This window comes from Schistocerca americana, chromosome 7 (assembly GCF_021461395.2).
Source record: "Schistocerca americana isolate TAMUIC-IGC-003095 chromosome 7, iqSchAmer2.1, whole genome shotgun sequence".
NCBI classification, from domain to species: Eukaryota; Metazoa; Arthropoda; class Insecta; order Orthoptera; family Acrididae; genus Schistocerca; species Schistocerca americana.
The window spans coordinates 83025414-83043471 of NC_060125.1; the positions used below are offsets into that span (position 1 = coordinate 83025414).

The 18058-nt window shown below is 43.1% G+C and overlaps 1 protein-coding gene across 1 annotated transcript in view; it reads right to left on the bottom strand.

The window, feature by feature from the left end:
• Window positions 1–17709, bottom strand: part of LOC124622075 (guanine nucleotide exchange factor for Rab-3A-like) — a 500693-nt gene extending 482984 nt beyond the window's left edge. The window contains exon 1 of the mRNA XM_047147648.1: window positions 17598–17709. The gene's annotated coding sequence lies outside the window, so the exon portion shown is untranslated. The remainder of the gene's footprint in view (window positions 1–17597) is intronic.
• Between the last annotated feature and the right edge of the window lie 349 nt (window positions 17710–18058).

Here is an 18058-nt window from a genome sequence, read left to right on the forward strand (position 1 = left end):
TCTCACTCACCAGGCTTACAAATGAAGTGCGCCGGCAAGAGATTCCTACCATACGACACACACTGTCATGTATGCCGTGTATGACGCGGCTAACTTGTTTTCCGGAGGAGAATTTGGTTGACTTGTCGCCTTGTCACGAAACGTCTGCGGTTCCCATTCGAAAGCCATTAATTGAGTAGTTGTGCACGATCAGCTATCATTATAGGTCCCTTCTTTACACCTCGCTGTTGCAAACTGACGTTACACCACAACACAGACACAAATTTGAATAAAGCGAACAACGAGAAAATTGGTAAGAGGAAGGCGTGACAGTCCAACAGCGTGACCACTTAACCACGACGCCACTCCTGTTACAGCTTGGTATACTGTATATTGGACTTCCTGTCCTTGGACCGTTCACTGTTTCTATTTCGCTCTTTTTCGCAGTTCTGTGCACCTTCTGCCCATTTTCAAGCTTGATCTGTGTTCTGTTTATGACGGGCTGTCCACTGGGACCTCTTACCACTAAATCTGAGGGGGGTGGGGGGGAAGGCGGGTGGGGGGGGGGGGGGCGGTGCGATTGAGAGTTTCCCTTGTGAGAACATCCAAACTAAAAACACACACACAAAACTCCCTGCAGTTCGCTTGAAACCGCACGCTGGTTTGCGGGTTGAGTATGAAATTTCTACGGGCGCAAAAATTTCACCCATTTCAAACGAAAGCGTACCTCCAGCTCCAATAAAAGTTAAGGACAGGCATAAATTTCTGAAGTTTTATGTGGTTTTTGTAGATCGCAAAAAAAAACCGTATCTTGAAGCAAACGCAATTTTATACGAAGCTTTTGAAAGGCGAGTTGCTGAGTGAGATAATTTCGTAATCAACGGAAACAAATTTATTTTGAAGAGTTCAATAGCTTGGGAGACATGACTCGATTAATCTGAAAGTGTTTCACAGACAAGAATACACCCTCCTTTAAGAAAGAAAAGTGAGGGAACCCATGGCTCTACTTAACTATAAGAACCACCGATTTTTTTTACGTGCTTAGAGCCACGACAGGTACCTATACCGTATGTGAATTTAAGATTTTTTGCGTGACTTTTGTAAGTGAAAGATTTTAAAGCAACTTTCTTTCGCCCCGAGTCTGTGTCTCCTAGCATGAGCAAAATCGTTTCTGCTCTGCGGAACGCGAGATGTATTTTGCAGCAAGCACTGAAGTTGTGTCTTCCGCAGCCATTATCTTCGCGCGCGACTTGCGCCCTTGAGCGCCGAGAAGTGCAGGCGGTCCAGTCCCGCCCGTGTGTTGCGTTGCGCGCAGTTTCCAAACACCGGGGCCAAGGTCAACCGACCAGCATCTGGCCAGCACACCAAAACACAGGCAGCACCAGCGCCAACGACGACGGCACTCCGAACTATCGCTGCATTCCGGGAGGACGAGTTTGGGTGGGGATAGGTGGGGGGCGGCGAGCAAGGGAGGGGAATCACGATGCTTCGCCTTATACGCGTAAACACAAGAAAGGCGTCTCAGCTGATGTCACGCGACATATTAACACATCGGTAAGGAATCTCGTGCATACATCTGAACCTCTGAGGCCTAACGGGAATTACCGACAGGACATCGTGGACAATTTCTTTGGTGTATCTAGATTCCGGAAGCCCTGTTACTCAAACGTTCAGTGCGGTATGTTCTCTCACGTACAACGTGAGCTCTTTCCCCAGTATAGACACGCTAGGCAGGCTGCGATCACGTCATGTGATGCACTATAAAAATCACTCCAAAGGTCGCCAGCCTCACTTTGACCCGCGAGATACAGTTGAACATCACGACTCTGAAGTCAATAACTGAAATCCCTTTGGCTATGTAACTACGTTGACGAAGGATTCCTAGATCCGACCACTGAGCTGGAATGTGTCCAGCGCCAACAGCTCATACACCGCCTCCACCGGGACCTATTTACTGCCGTCGGTAGTTTCCACTGAGCAATCAGTAATACAGCTCAGATTCAATAGGGAAAAAGTCGCACCAAAATATCTCTCTCAAATTAGCAACAAATAAACTGAAATTTACCTGGTATCAATTAGCCCCGTCACTTTTATCCATCGCCACGTCCAGCTACTGATGCATCCACACGCTGCTCTGACGACTCTTTCTACCGAACAAGTCGATGCTCATTTATCCGAAAAAATCGCGGAGAAAAATGGGAAATTGCCTGCGCGGAATTCAATGGCGCGCACTTTCGAATGTTTTGCACCCTTTGCGAGCCGAAAAAATAGACTCGTTGATCACTGACTCCAGACTTCCGAAAGGATAAGCGCTTTAAAAAACACATCCGCCGGAGAGGGACCACCATTTGCCACCTCAACCCCATTGAGGGCTGGCAGCCGACTTCTCAACTTCACGAACTCCACATCGTTCCGCGACATTGCTAACCCTTTAGGCATTCCAGCCAATTAGGTGCAATGCTGCCTCCTGCCAGGATACTGAGAACCTTTTCTGCAATAGACTGTGGAAGTTGCAGCCGTCGTGGGGAAATAACTCTTCCTGTTAAGTGCGATATGCAGGTCCCGGCCACAACCCATTCAAGAGAACTGGGGAAAGACCGACCCATCAGCTGCAGACTGAGAAAAAAGCGTCTCGCCCCTTCAGGCGGCTACAATAGCGAGCAGGGGTAGTACACATGGGTGGCCGGGAGACGACATGTTCCAGTGTTTTACACGGCTGTTTGTACTTTGAAAAACAAGTTGCAGTATATTTTCCTCATACCTATCAGAGATTAGAGTTTGGAAGGAAAATACCTGTCCAATAATCAGAGTTGTTCTAATTGTACAGCACACTTTTTTATTTTATTTTATTTATTCATTTTTTTTACACCACGCAGAGGCCTTGGAATTGTAATTGATGAGAAGGAATTTCAGACCTCCAGAGTTGGCTGTTTTGTGAGATCCGTACACCCATAAATGCTGTCGTGTTTCATCATAAAAAAAAATGAAGCATTTTGTGATCAACCCCTCCATCGTTTACAGACTGCAACAGCCACTCTCGTTACACCTATGTTGGGCGACAATGTAAGAATGGTTACGGGAGAATAGTTCGAGCACAGTTCCGCTAGCAAGCGCTACTGGCTACAGGACGCAACGATTTTCTCACGCTGCTGTACAAGGCTTTCTCAGCGCGTCTAGAATATTAACCTGTCGGCGAAAACAGATACGCCACATGCCAAGTTGAAGCAAAGGATCACAAATAAGGAAATTGTTCATCCACGAGACCTTTGTAAACAAGTTTACACTTGCTCAGGAATGTTGAAACAGTATGTTGAAAAGTGTGAAAGGCGCGGAAACATTGACGAATATAGCGAACATTTATCGTTCAGAAGTCTTCGCTGACGTGTTACAAATCGCGTAAGTGGTCTAAGGAAAACTCAAAACATGTCAGATCTGTTTATTTCTGTAATGTTACTGGTGTTACAATCACATCTATACTAAGCTCGACTGTACCAAAATGTGTTCGAGATGAGTCCAAGACATTACAAAAATAGAGTCCGCCCCCAATGCACAGTGAACTTCAGCCGGTGTCACGGGATGTCCGCCCCGAACAAATGCAACTAACAAAATATTTAAAAAAGGAAAAAATTAACAAAAGGTGATCAGCGTGACAGAACGTCAATCCCAAGAGCCCGGGTTCGATTCCGGCTAGGTCGGAGATTTTCTCCTCTCAGGTACTGTGTGTTGTGTTGTCCTAATCGTCATCATTTTATCCCCATCGACGCAAAAATACATCCGAGCTGTTCGAAAGAACACACACCATTTTGATCTACCAGCCAATATGAATTAAGACACAAAGCAATTACAGACACTGACTGCGACTGGGCATTGATTTAAATCTATCAGGAAAGTTGACAAATTGTGCCGGACTGGGATTCGAACCCGGGTCTCCAGCTTACTAAGCAGGTGCGCTGACCACTGCGTTATCAGGACACAGAGGTCATCGCAACTGCACGGAATATCATAGCCCGCCTCCTGTCTCACCCAAATTCTCGACTTATCCACATGCTACTGATGTAGTGCCTCTCGCACATTATCCTCGTTTCTCGGGGGCATCGCCGATTCCAGAGTTCGAGCCTGGTGTCCATCCGCTCCGAAGACATCGCTGGCCGACCTTGTCTTAATTACATATATGTAGTGTCTGTTCTTTCGGACAGCGGCCTCTACGCATTAATACACACAGACATCACAGACACTGTCGGAGAGTGGGCATTGATTTAAATCAATAGGGAAAGTTACAGACCTCATTATATCATGCGATAAGTTAGTGATTCCCACTAGAGCTTCAGCCTCTAACTTGTGCACCTAAAAATATAATACATAAAGTCTGGGTCGTCAGGACCTACTTAGTTTTGGTATATTTTGGCAAAAAAGAAAAAAGTTTGGTGGCATTTAAATATGGAACATTTAAAAACGTCTTTGGAACCAAGTGAATGTTTTTAGCTGTATGAGTTTCGCTTCTTTTATATACCAAGCATCTTCAGTGGCCTGTAATACACGTTTATTTTTATATACATAATAACTGCAACACGTAGTATTTACAAGTATGTTACTATGTTACATTTTCTTATGCATTTCTCTTGTTTTTCAGGTTAGAAGCAATTTTTGTACCAGGAGTTTCGCTAGGTTAAATTATCATTTGGTGTTACTTACAACTTCCAATGTTGTTAGTCTATGTGTGTGGTCTTGGATATGTGTTTACTTGGTCCCTGTACCCGAGATGGTATATTTCTGGCGTTTTTCACACACATTTATTAAAACACTTCACTTTCGCTCATCAATGTGTGTTGAACGTGTGTATATTTACCAGTGTAATGTTGCCAACTGACTCTGTGTGTTCATCTTTTGTCTTCTGTTTTTGTTATGTTTGGTTTTATATTTGTTGATTTGTTTTGTGTGTGAGGGAGAGGGAGAGGGAGAGAGAGAGAGAGAGAGAGAGAGAGAGAGAGAGAGAGAGAGAGAGAGAGAGAGAGAGAGAGAGAGATATATATATATATATATATATTCATTAATTATTTATTATGGTTTCGTTTCCATTTCTTTTTGTTATTTTTGTGATTTATTGCTCATATTGATTTGGTCATTCATTACTTTCTTTTTCATTACAAGGGATCTTTGCATATGAAAAACTTCCTTTAATGTCTGGAGTTTTTTGTTGTACCTGTTCACTCTAATAATTTTCACGCGCTGTTCCATGCTGGGTGGTTCATTTCCATGTTGTATCAAGTGTTCAGCAAATGACTATTTTCATACTTACATATTCTTATACGTTCTTTGTACCTGGTTTTGAAATTTCTGTCTATCTTCACAGATGTACTAATTGACGTTCTTGACATTCGAACGGCTACATACCTGCTTCTTCGTATTTCGCTGGTTTGTCTATTGTCGTTTTTAAATGTGACTTGAGTGTGTCTTGTTCTGTAAGCAATGGTTAAACCTTGTTTCTTTGGTATATTTGCTATTCTGTGTGTTGATTTGTGTTTGTATGTTAAAGTGTACCATTTCTTTCTGTTAGTTATATTATGAGTGTTGCTGTTTTGTGCTGCTTTGTGACCTGTAGTGCGTGTATTCGGCGGTTTGTCTTCTCTGCTTGTTTTCCTTTTTCTTTGGTTGTGTTCTGATTTTGTGGTTCAGTCTTTGTATTATATGGGTGTTATATCCCTTGTTTGTAGCTATGAGTGGTTTTGTTTGTAATTCTTTTCCATAATTTTCTTTGCTAATTCGAAGGAAGTCTTTTTGTAAGTAAAATTCCTTTTCAAATTGGAGGTAGTTTTGTGATGTGATTGCTTTGAGGGTTTCGGTTATTTCTCTAACATTATCTGCAGGTAGTTTCCTGTATGTCAGTAGGTTTTTTTCAATTAGTTTTATCGTGTCTGCGTTGGGTATCAACGTGTACATTTTCTCTATATCGAAAGAGATGAGTGATACTATTAATGGAATGTGTTAGTCTCATTTGTGTTACGAGTTTATTTTATTTTTCACCGTTCTGTGCGTGAAAAAACGCCAGAAATCGGCCATCGAGAGTACGGGGACCCAGTAGACATCTCCAGAATCACACACATGAACTAACAACACTGAGAATCGTAATTAACATCAAATGATGATTTAACATTCCGAAACATATCCCGTAAAATTTGTTTCTAACCTGAAAAACAAGAAAAAGATGACATTTGTAACATTAGTACCAATGCAACTGAATCCAGTCACTTTTCTGAAACGGTTATTTATTCCCTGAATTGGTTTTCGAACCTTTTTAGTCTCCTCTTCAATCGGTGTACAGGAGGTTACAGAAGGTTACAGAACTATTTCAAAACGTAATGCTGGGTGCTGTCCTGCGACAGTACGGGCGGCTGTTGTCAATTTCCATCTGCCCGCTTCCTTTGTGATGGACAGTTGGTTAGCACATCACTGACTTCTACAGTGTATGTACGCCTGTGCGCTTTAATATGGAAACTTTGCCAGCATCCAGCATGTGCTGTACAACTTACTTGTGCATTTGTAAGATTTACATTAGCAACATACTTGCAACTACTACATAAAGAATTTATTACGTATGTGAAACCGAACACGTATTATAGGCCACTGAATATGCTGTGTAAATAAAAGTAGCGAAACGCGTATGGCAAAAATCTAACAGTCTTTCATTTATTTACAAAGGTGGAACTTATCTCCCTGAATTTTGAAGCAACTAAGGAACGACGGAGAGCGGAAAAATGACGGTTTAATAACGATTTTTTACTACCGTTTCATAAGCGTATTCATCATTTCTGATTATATCTTATAGACGTCATAAAAACAGACACTGAAGAGCATAAAATAAAGAACGTGAAAAATATAATTTTCCAAAGTCCTACAAATCACCTACAATTACTAACCTAAACAATTGAAACTTCACATTTAAACACAGAATAGAGGGTGCTTCAGAACTGTAAACCAAAAGAAAAGTTCAAATTCAGAATAAAAATTTCTACAGGCATAACTTATAGGGGGGGGGGGGGGGAGGGGGGATTTTATTGTTAGTAATGTTAGTGTCTTTACCAGTCAATTTCTGTATTTTTATTCATTCGAACTACCGAAACAGTTTGGACACAAAATAATGAGACATTTCAAACACGACGGTGAGGTACACTCTTGTGAATCATTCCTGTCTTTCCAGTCTGTTTTATTAAGTATGTTGGCGGAAATACAGAACGCTGAAAATGATGCCGAGAAAAAACTATTTTCACTAAAGCTACACCTGTGTCCCTGGAACCCGATCACCTTCATAGAAGAAAAGACATGCCTGTAACGATGTTGTGGGCTGGTAGCCACCAGGGAGAAGCTGGTGAGTGTTATTACAGATATTGCGGCGCTGGATAAATGGAAGTCCCCTTGGGTCCCTAGGAACAAGGTGTACCAGTAACGGATCAGTTCCAATAGCAAATTTTTGAATGGAAATATCTGGATCCGCCACTGCGAAACAATTCAAGTCTCACGCGTCTGCCAGGAAATTACGTTAACGGACTTCCGAAACTTCGACCTAAAACAATATTCTGACAATGGGCTGTGAACAGTAACTTTCCAACATGCTTCAATAAAATGAAACCTGCGGTGAGAATATAGCGCCGGAAGACACTTTCAGAACGTCCGAGTTGCTTCACGACAACTTATGGCCACAAACAGCTCCGAGAACGGGGGACAAGTGAAAATATGGGCTCGGAGGATATTGCCGGCTGCATGTTACACTCCAGATCTCGGGCTGATCAGTTATCATTTGTTCGTGTCCAGGGAAGTTTCTCATGCAGCACCAAGCTCGGAGAGAACAACGAACGTCGTCGAACATGCCATACGAGAGTGGCTCCGGCATTACGGTCAAGAATTCTTCGCCTGCGGAATTGGAAAGGAAAGCTCACAGAGCGACGGGGTTAAAGCCAAAATGCTGGCGGAGACAGCAGTGAAAAGTAACGTAAGCTCCATTAGCGTTGGTCTTTCTTTTTTTATCTACCTTCTTAATTATTGAAATGAAATGTGAGTGTACCTTCGACCTGCCGACGGGCAGAGCGGTCGCTTAGTGTAAGTTCTTTTTAGCTGATGCCGCTCCGGCGACTGACGTGTCGATGATGAAATAATGATGAAGACAACGCAGCACCCAGCCCACGAGAAGCGGAGAAAATCTCCGGCACGACCGGGAACACAACCCGGGCCCCTCGCATGGAATTCTGCTACACTGATCACCAAGCTACGGAGCCGGATCGTCCATTACTGACAGCGATCAAATAACATTATGTTTCGAAACTGAAACGGGAGGTGCAAGTTCATACATAAAATTACAGATGCAGACATTTTTTAAACACCGTGAAAATATGTTTCTACCATTCATTTACAGCAGTGCATAGCCAGAAAATAAACAGTTACACGTGTACTTCTGGCTTTTCACAAAATTACTGTGTCATTTTGTGCAAAAACACCGGTAACCGCACATAAAATACATGTATTTATGATAGTACAACAAATACCTAGTCACTTTATGTAAACTAAGTCAACGTTTCCGTACTTCATCGGGCACAAGTATTTCAAATGAAGATATGTACAGTGTCAGAACAAAACTGAGTTTAGTTTAACGAGAGAAATTAAGAAATTTTAATAGAAAACTTCTTGTTTTCTCTTTAGGCTAAAGAATAATTCAAAGTCTCACGGCCAGTCTGAGCACTTGTGATGTAAATAGAGATTACATTTCTCCAACGATCTTACCATTACTGATGTTTTCTATTTAAGTCGATATTAAGGCTGGGACTTATTTTCTTTGATACATCAGGAAGCAAGATGCTAAAGCGGAGTTTTACATGGTTCCCGATAGGTGGCAGCAGTGTGCGCCCACTTCACTCCTAGTAAAAATGGTGTCTGGACAACAAGAAGAGTTTTGTGTTCTACGTTTTGCGCAGTGCGGGTCAGTAATAACTGTTCAGCGTGACTTTCGTACTGGGTATTGTGTGGATCCTCCTACAGTACAGAACATTACACGATGGCATGATCAATTCCGAGAAACTGGTTGTTTGTGTCATGATGTGAGAATATGGGGTACGGAACAACCACATGAAATTTTACAACATAAGAGGGACTCTCCAAAATTCACGGGAAAACGTGTATGATTTTCCTCTGCCGAGAACACTTACAGGAGGCACATATCTTGATATGCTTGAGAACTTTCTTTTCCCACAGTTGGAGGCTGATTCGAACGACATCGTTTACCAACAGGATGTGGCACCGCCACAGTAGCATCTGGAAGTGCGGGAATTTTTAAATCAAAAGAGTACTGAACGACTGATCTGTCGCACTGGATTGGATGATTCAGCCTTACATTACTGACCTCCAAGGTCACTGGACCTGACTGTATGCGATTATTTGTTGTGGGGGGGGGGGTATATAAAGGACTGTTTATGTGCCTCCGTTACCACAACAATGAATGAACTGAGACATCGCATAACAGCAGCTGTGGAAGCTGCAGCTCAAGACATGCTCGCTGCAGTGTGGGAACATCTCATAAGGGAGGGGGGGGGGCATATTGAACACCTATGAAAAGGTGTGAAAAAGAACTGAAAAAACTGAGTTTCCCGTTCATCAAAAAACAAAATTCATTGTATATGTATATTAGTTTTAGATATATAGACGTGCCAAATCGGATGATTCTTTTTGATATACCCTGTAGCACCCGGTGGTCTGGATAAACACGTCTTTCATCAAACGTTTTGTCATTTCCTCAAGTATTTGCTGAAAGCAAAAATTTGCAAAGCGACAGAATCTTTGTTTCTTATGCGACCTCACAGAGTGGTGTAAGACTTGATGTCAGAGGTGAATCGAAGGTAGGCTAACAGCATGTACCTCACACCTCAGCATTACCTGACCTTGATCGCTTGACACCGATCTCCAGATACGGTACACATCCCGCGTGCAACAATGTCTACTGACACCCGTCGTTTTTTCACCGAAAGCACTGTGAATCATTACCAGTAATCGGACGCAGGGCAGTGAAGTGTATTGTATGAGGGGCCTTTCTGGCCTAACAAATAAAAAGTGACGAATTTCATAATACCAATTTATTTTTCAATTTAACACCGGTGTACGCTAATACACTTGCGGGCACGCTCAGATAACTTCTACAAACCATTCATTCAAATATAAGCTCTTCGATTTCGAGTCCAACCAAGCGCTCACAGCATCAAACACTGTATCATCATTGTCAGATCGTCGTCCTTTGAGATCTTTTTTTAGGTTTGGGAGAAGAAAAGTCTGATGGAGCCAAATCTGGAAAATACTGCGGATGACGTAACAATTCTAACCCGCAGTCACACAGAGTTTCCAGTGTTGCGAGGGTTTTGTACGCTGGTGCGTTGTCCCGACGCAAAAGAACTCCGGGCGCCAAATTTCCGCGCCGTTTTTTCTTTTTCTCTTCCCTTAAGCGGCGCAGGAGGGTGCAGTAGTGTGATGCATTGATAGTTACGCCCTTTTGCAAGTAATCCACCATAATTACCCCTTCCGCATCCCAGAAGACCGATGCCATCACCTTATCGGCTGATGTTTGCACCCGGAACTTTTTTGGGGTAGGATGTTTCCATTGTTGTGACTTGTTTTGTCTCAGGAACAAAGTCGTGAACCCAAGTTTCGTCCATTGTCACATACCCTGCCAGAAAGCCATCTTCATCCGCTTCAAACTGGCGGATGATTTCTTCACAACACTACACACGGTCCCACCCCTGATCCGCATTCAAGTCTTTCGGGATCCACTGAGACAAAACTTTACGCATTCCCAAAATATCCACAACAGTGTCATGACCACGCCTTTGGGAGATTACAAATGTGGTTTCGATGTGCTGCAACACTGTTCGACGCACCTGCAAAATCATATTGTAAATTGCAGTCTGTTTCATCAGTGGCAACGGTGACAGGCCTTCCGCTCCTCGGCGCACCTTCCACATTCGTTCTTCCACGTTTGACGCGGACACAGTTTTTCACTGTTGCATAAGACGAAGCACTGTCCTTAAATGTATTCCGCATGTCCTCCGCAATTTCATTGGGCGTCACTCCCTTCAAATGAGGATATTCAGTTACAGCGCGGCTCTTGATTCTCGCGATATTCGCTATTTTGCTTTCACTACGGTATAAAAAGCTTCCTAGCGGCAAAATAACGACGATGGAGCCGCGAAATTTGACTTGCTTATGCACAGAGGGTCACTATACAAGTCGGTGATGGTGTCTGTGCGAGACATTACGGCCAACTATTTCCGGCCAGCAACTTTTCGACCACCCCTCATGATTATCCAATAAAGGAGTGTAACGTTGTTCCAGAAATTCATATGTCCTGTCTAGTATAAATTTCCAGTGAGACAATAGATCGCCACATTTCCGTAAAGAAAATCATAGAAATACAAACAACATATTACCTCCTCCCATATCCGTCTCGCGTAATGACTACGGCGTGGAAATCAGAACATACGGAGTCTTAAGGTGTGCTTAAATGAGCCATATTTTACTTCAATATTTGGCCGCAATAGCATTACCATCAACAGTGCTGCTATGTGGTTATAATAGAAGGCACTTTTGAATAACGAGGGGGGGGGAGGGGAGGGGGAGGCAATAATGCTATGTTGCGGGTAGTCGACGACGTATTGCCGAGAGGTTACCCGGGTTCTCCACAAAGGGGGGAATATTTCGTATTTCAGGGCAATATCTCTCTTTGTCCTTGTTCGGATATTTCGTATTGTAGGGCAATAGCTATCTTTGTCCTTGTTTGTACATGCTTCATTCTCGCTCTCGACTTCGTTTCCTACTTCTCTCACCGGCAGCGCTACAGTCACTTCTCTGAGAGACAGCAATACTGTATAGATTCGCGTTTGTTCGGAAGTTTGCTCGCGTGCACATAGTCGCATAGCAGTTGTTTGTTACTGTAAGTTTGTTGTACGCAGCAATGGAAAAGTGGCAAAACGAGAGAACTATAAATATTATAAATGTTATTCATCCACAGTCAGAGCTACGGAACGTGTACATAGAGCTCATCACCATTTGTTGAAAACCGAAGTGTGATTGCCAATGCATTTTAAGTATACAATCTTACAGATTTGTATCGATTTTAGCAACTGTCGGACCAACTGCTTTTACAACATATGCGCAATCACGTTTCGATATTCTGGAACAGGTATATATGCAACATAGTTACTATTTAAATTTTCAGAAGCTTTCTGCCAGCTTAAAAAAGAACACGCATCAACAAAGCCCGATTTCTGTTGTTCGTACTTGACATCTTGTTTCATGCAAAAGCAGTAGAGCGGTACTCTCTGTCACCACATGGCGTTCGCCCATTTTGTGGCAACAGTGTGTCCCCTTATAAATATCGTACTTACGGCCCGGAATTGTATTACCCCGACAATGCCGAGTAATAGATGCCGGAATGTTTGTGGTCGCAGTTCATGTGCCCGCAATGTTGCCGGACAACGTTGTCGCCAATAGGCAATTCTTATGAGTGGGAAACAACAAAGTCACCAATAGTACCCACCGCCACACAGTTTTAAGTTGGCTTGCGGAAAATAGAGGTAATGAAAAACTGAGATTGTCCACTCTGCGTATCTATTCCTTTCTTCGGCGACAGTATTAATACAACCTAAAAATAAAATTAAGGCAATTGAAATTATTTGTCATAGCACCAGGCTCGTCGACTGTTGCCTTTAGATTCAATACAGCGTTCTACTATCATATACGTACAACTCGCCAAGTTTTCACTGTCAACAAGTCGTCATTCTGACAATTGTAGACGTAGAAATGACATGACCGACTTTTCTCTTCCTTGGGCAAATGGATCGTCATGAACAATGTTGGAAATGGCGTGTGGCTAGGACCTCCCGTCGGGTAGACCGTTCGCCTGGTGCAAGTCTTTCGAGTTGACGCCATTTCGGCGACTTGCGTGTCGATGGGGATGAAATGATGATGAGTCACACAACACCCAGTCATAACGAGGCAGAGAAAATCCTTGGCCTCGTCGGGAATCGAACCCGGGACCCCGTGCGCGGGAAGCGGATTAATGACAGGGCGGGTGTGCCGGCCAGCCTGGATGTGGTTTTTAGGCGGTTTTCCACATCCCCCTAGGTGAATACAAGGCTGGTCCCCATGTCCCGCCGCAGTTCCACGTCTCGTAGACATCTGAACACTTTCGCACTATTCCATGGATTACACTAGTCGCAGACAGTTGGGGTACACTAATTCCTGCCCAGGGGGTATGGGCTACCACAAGACCACGAGCTGCGGACATGAACAATGTTAATAAACAGAGACTGCAATAGTACTATATAATTTTATCAACTCTATACTGGATTATCCATCTAAGGTTCTTTCAATTGAAAATTGCAGTAATTCAAAACAAAACCGCCTTTTGCATGCAGCACATGAAGATTTCTTAATGAAATTTGTGCACCCAGACGCGTTTCGCCTTGGCTACAAAACGTCTCCAGTGAGTGTCCTGAAATATTACACGATATTTTCGTCTGCATATATGGGTCATCGTCTGCGCTGCTTCCTGGACTCGGGAAGGCGCCCGGCCCCAGATCGAATCCGCCTGGCGGATTAATGACGAGGGCGGGTGTGCCGGCCAGCCTGGATGTGGTTTTTAGGCGGTTTTCCACATCCCCCTAGGTGAATACCGGGCTGGTCCCCATGTCCCACAGCAGTTCCACGTCTCGTAGACATCTGAACACTTTCGCAGTATTCCATGGATTACACTAGTCGCAGACAGTTGGGGTACACTAATTCCTGCCCAGGGGGTATAGGGTGGCGGCAGGAAGGGGATCTGGCCACCCCTTCAACTAATATTGCCACATCCGATTAACCGTGCCGACCCAAGGTATCCGCGGGAAAAACGGCACAAGCAAAAGGCAACAGATATTGGTCATCATTTGCACGTGTAAGTCAGATTTAAAACAGTCCACTGAAGTTTTTATAATAAAATGGAAAGCTACTTACAGATCAGCGTCTGATTCATTATTTAGAAGCAAAACAGCTTTCTCTCATACGGCAATCTGGTTGAGAGTTCGCTGTTTTCCTTATGGTCACTATTTCCGAAATATAGCTCCGTAAGTGCATTTTTCTGTGCCTCGAGTGTCGTTCGTTTCTGCAAATGTTATCGATTTTCTCTCTCTCTCTCTCTCTCTCTCTCTCTCTCTCTCTCTCTCTCTCTCTCTCTCTCTCTCTGTGTGTGTGTGTGTGTGTGTGTGTGTGAGAGCGCGCGCGCTCGTGCCTTTTTATTATTTATTTTCACATTTTTTCCGTTTTATTATTAGTTCATTTTTCATTTATAAGCGAGGGAGAGAAATGGGATTTATGATTATCATTGTATGATTAATCAATGTAAGTTGCGAGTGGTTAGTCACACAATCTAGACAACGGTTTAAGTTCGGAGTCAATGTCACTAGAATCGCCTAAACCACTTTTGCGTCTATGTTTTTCTAACTGCCCACCGGTTCTACAGTAATGACGATTTATAAAGTAGGGAAGTAACGTTACCTTACAAAATTTATAAAACAGACTTACAGCAAGTTAAAATAATGATTACTTAGCAAATTTTTTATGTAAAATTTTATGAAAACCTAATGCAAAAGTTTTTAGTATCTACTGCTCACTATGAAAGCTGGAAAGTCCTCTAATGGGCTGTAGGCACCAGGGTGACTACCATTGGCCTAGCTTTAACGATGAGCAACGCAATTAAATACACTGACCTGATTGCGTGTTCATACCGGGGAAAACGAAGAACCGTGGACGGCGTATTCTGGTTTGAATTAACGAGGCATGTTTGGAAATTGCATCTCTACTGCCTTTTCAGTGTCTCTGATCGTGCAGTGCCTCCGTCCGCTTCTTGTATAGAAAATTCTGCTGCACAGAAGGCAACAGCACCGCAGCTGAGAATTGTGGAGCAGTCGAGTTACTAGCAGTGGAGCGCCCATTATCCAATTCGAACGGATCATTGGACCAACGAGATACAAGTTAAGATGGGCCTGCCAACAATGGCGGGAGGAGAAGGGGGTGCCAACAGGCGCGAACGCAAGCGGCATCACCAAAGGAAGGTCACCGTTGTCTCCGCAACGTTTATTTTGACAGTCATCGGCACTTCAAATCGCAAATTTCTAGTAATGAGTACCGACGACTAAGCAAAACTCTTCGAAGAAATACCTGTATCTGTATACGAAAATTTGAAATTTCGGTCATACTACTTCTGAGGATGCCTAAATACAGACGGATCCAAAGCAATGAATCGCTCGAGGAATTTGACAAAATTTTGACAAACCTGCTAGATACTACAATGAGATCACAAATTCTGGAATGCAGACGCATTGAAAATGTAGTTGATAAAATTTCCGTTACAGACGACAGAACTCCACGGCTGCAGAGGTCACGAAAACAAAAACTGTTTGACGAACACACGACTTCTAGGAAACCGTAGAGGAGGAAAAGGCAGCGAAATAATCAGCCATCTCATGTTCCAACTAAAGGCTTGAGGGATAAGCAGGAAATCCTTGCGAACTTGCTCGTGTACAAAAACTGTCATTGATGGAGAAATACCTTATAAAGCGGAAGAAACAACAGTTTGCAAATCTGAAAGGCGGGTGAACTAAAATTTTAAAATGAAACAGTCGCTGGTGGTACTGGCAAAAGTCCCGAGTTCGAGTCTCGGTCCGGCACACAGTTTTAATCTGCCACGAAGTTTCATGTCAGCGCACACTCCGCTGCAGAGTTAAGATTTCATTCTGGTTACTGTGCTATTGTCTAGCAGTGCGAAATATTAAAATTAATATGGCAGAAATTTTCTACAAGTCCGTATTAGGGGTATGACATAATATGTCACTCGACTCCATTCAGTCAATAAGAGCACGTTTAAATAACACATTTCTTATCGCAGCGTGTTTGTAAGTGGTAATATTTTAAAACTCCAAAATCGTCACTTTCCGTTACATTCATGTGGTATCACTCGTCTTATCACGCCAACTTTCTGACAACACCAAACAACCATACATGTAATGAATTACAAAGAAGTGTACTTCTATCGGAAATACTTTCTGTAGTAAATAACATTTTAGGTTCAGCACTTCCGAACTGATTTCACAATTTCATTTCAGCTACGTTCATTTCATCCACATAACGTCTATTCATTTAATCTCAATGAAATAATTGTAGTTAGTGGCTGTAACTGAAACAAAGATCACATGTATTCCTCCTCCGATATAACGCAACACAGCACACAGCTGTCAACATCCGCTCTACCCTGTGTAATTTGTTTGTAGAAAGCAACTTTCTTGCTCGAGAACGCTACATTCATCTTTAAGTGGGCAGCATTGTATCAGTTCTCTATTATTCTTAGTATATTTGCTGTCAAGAAAAATTGCAGGTGCTGTATACGAATACCGTTATTTTCTAGTTTGCTGCAGATCTCCACACAAGTATATCCTGTACAAGCTTCTTCATTTCAGTATAACTACCGCAATCTACGTCTATTTCGACCTGTTTACTGTATTCAATCCTTTGTTTCCCTCTACCATTCTTATTCCCTTACCTACTTCCACTACCGACTGAAAATGCCTCGATCCCCCAGGGTGAACCGATTCCCCGTGTCAGTAACATTGTACCACAAATTTCTTTTATCCTAAATTCGACTCAGCCCCTCATTTGTTAGTCTATCTACCCATTCAAAAGCTTCTTATCCGAACTCCATATCGTCCACATTTCACTTCCGTACAAGGCTACACGCTTGTGAAAAGACTGCCTAATACTGAAATTGATATGAGATGGTTGCCTTTCTTGCTATTGCCAGTCTGCAATTTTATCCCCTCTGCTTATACCGTTGTCACCTGTGTGTATTCAGAATCTTGCCATTGTACTATGCATTGTATCTTCAGTTTCTGCAAACACAATCAATCGCAGTTACTTATTAGCGTCTCACGTCGTTAAATATCGACATCTATAAACTACAAACATGAGAGAGAACGATTTCACTTATTTCTACTACGTCTGTATAGCAAAAAATTAGCATATCGTAAATTTGGCACTCTGCTGTGTGTGTGTGTGTGTGTGTGTGTGTGTGTGTGAGAGAGAGAGAGAGAGAGAGAGAGAGAGAGAGAGAGAGAGAGACGCCTATGTGAAACGCATGGGCATATCCTATGGCTACTATACATTCTTCTTACATGCTAAAGTTGGCAACTGAACAGTGTAAACAAATATTGTACCTCCTTTACCTACATCCTGTTTTGCTGGTATTGACAGTTTTCTTGTTAGGTATTTAAAATGATGAGCTAAGAATAGGCACAAAAGCTGCCAAAACACTTAAGGCATTTTCTTTCAAATGTGATCATTGCCTCGGTTGGCAATACTTCCGTGCTAAACTCAAATACTGGCTACATAACAGAGAACTATCCGTCAGCGCCAGAAATGTGCATCCCAAACACAAACATAAACATTGCGAAATGTCAGATCACACATGTAAACAAAAATAGACTTCAGTTTTTTTTTTTTTAAATATCGACAGTGATGCGACGGTACGAAATCATTGATAGAACCAGCTGCGTACTTACTAGCAGAGGAGAATTACTGCGTTCAGGCACAAGACGCCTGAAGGGAAATTCCGCGCACAGACACTGCAAACCAAACGCACGACCGTCCTCCAACGAGGCTGGTCAAACTCTGCGCCCGCGCGACCACGCTGAGCCCGGGCCGCATCTCCCCTCCACGCGGTCCCGTCGGCGGCCCCGAATCGAGCGTGGCAATTGAAACAGCGGGGACTGCGCAGGCGCACAGGCGACGAGTCCCGAGGGCATTTAAACGGTGCCGGCGAAAGATGGTGCCCTTCTGCACTTAAAAGGTCAACTCGGCCGGATGAAAGGAGCACGTGCGCAGAATATGTACTACTTTCTTTGTTTTCTTCCTTCTTTGTTTTTCTTGGAGGCAATACCTGATTATTCTGTTTAACTGGCGGCTTGTGTGTTCGTCTGAAACACTTTCTTTTGTTCGCGTAGGTAATGGTGGCGCACTTTAC